The sequence below is a fragment of the Chiloscyllium plagiosum genome, chromosome 45 (assembly GCF_004010195.1).
Source record: "Chiloscyllium plagiosum isolate BGI_BamShark_2017 chromosome 45, ASM401019v2, whole genome shotgun sequence".
Lineage (NCBI taxonomy): Eukaryota > Metazoa > Chordata > Chondrichthyes > Orectolobiformes > Hemiscylliidae > Chiloscyllium > Chiloscyllium plagiosum.
The window spans coordinates 1,312,738-1,314,205 of record NC_057754.1 but is presented as its reverse complement, the minus strand read 5'-3'; positions in this window follow the sequence as shown (position 1 = coordinate 1,314,205).

The window sequence follows — 1,468 nt, the reverse complement described above, 5'->3', positions numbered from 1 at the left end:
TTCCGTACACACAGTCCCCGTGTCCCACACTCGGAGTTTCCGTACACACAGTCCCCGTGTCCCACACTCGGAGTTACTGTACACACAGTCCCCGTGTCCCACACTCGGAGTTACCGTACACACAGTCCCCGTGTCCCACACTCGGAGTTACCGTACACACAGTCCCCGGTCCCCGTGTCCCACACACGGAGTTACCGTACACAGTCCCCGGTCCCCGTGTCCCACACTCGGAGTTACCGTACACACAGTCCCCGGTCCCCGTGTCCCACACTCGGAGTTACCGTACACACAGTCCCCGGTCCCCGTGTCCCACACTCGGAGTTACCGTACACACAGTCCCCGTGTCCCACACTCGGAGTTACCGTACACACAGTCCCCGTGTCCCACACTCGGAGTTTCCATGCACACAGTCCCCGGTCCCCGTGTCCCACACTCGGAGTTACCGTGCACACAGTCCCCGTGTCCCACACTCGGAGTTACCTTACACACAGTCCCCGGTCCCCGTGTCCCACACAATCCCAATTCCCTAGGACGATAACAGACGGCCCCGATTATTGGGAACAAGTGAGGAACCTGGAGCCCTTCCCCTCGAAAAGGGAAGGCTGAGGGCGTCCTGACTGAGTCTGTAAAATGATGAAGGGTGTTTCGATTAGATTAACGCTGTGTCCTGTTTTGTGGGGCAGATGGAGGGAAGGGACAGGATGAGGAACCTACTGCAATATGACGGTCAGTGCTGAATAAACCCTGTGGGAATTTCGGGAGAACCATTCCCCGCACTCCCTCCATAAGAGTGGGGAAAATGTGCGAGCCATTCCCACTGGGAGGACTGACAGGAATCACATGGAAATGTTTAATGGTTGCGGGGGGGGGAAAGCAGTAGGGATACCCACAGTGTCCCTTAGGGAGGGAATCCCAGGATTCTGACCCAGCCAGACTGAGGGAACGGCGAGATATTTCCAAGTCGGGATGGTGAGGGGCTCGGAGGGGAACTTGCAGGGGGTGGTGTTCCCATGTACCTGCTGCCCCTTGTCCTTCTGGATGGAAGTGGCCATGGGTTTGGAAGGTGCAGGAAGGATGGTTCCCGAGGACGGGAGGGGAGACCAGAACAGGGTGAAGGAGGGGGTTAAAGTCTAAGGTTACAGGACAGAAGGCCGTTTGGGACAGAGATGAGGAGGAATGTCTTCACCTGGGGGGGGGGGCGGGGCGGGAGAGAGAGACTGTGGGAATACTCTCCCACAGAAAGCCATCGGTGCCAGCATGTCGAATGTTTTCAAGGGGCTCGATATAGTTCCCAGGGTTAAAGGGATCAAAGGGTATTGGGGGAGGGGCGGGGGGAGTGGGAACAGGGGACTGAGTCGGATGATCCAATGGGAATGGGGCTAGCAGGCTGGAGGGGGCCGTATGGCCTGTTCCCGCTCCCATTTTCCACCAGCCTTGGGGAAATTCTGCAGTGCGTTGGGGTGTTGAA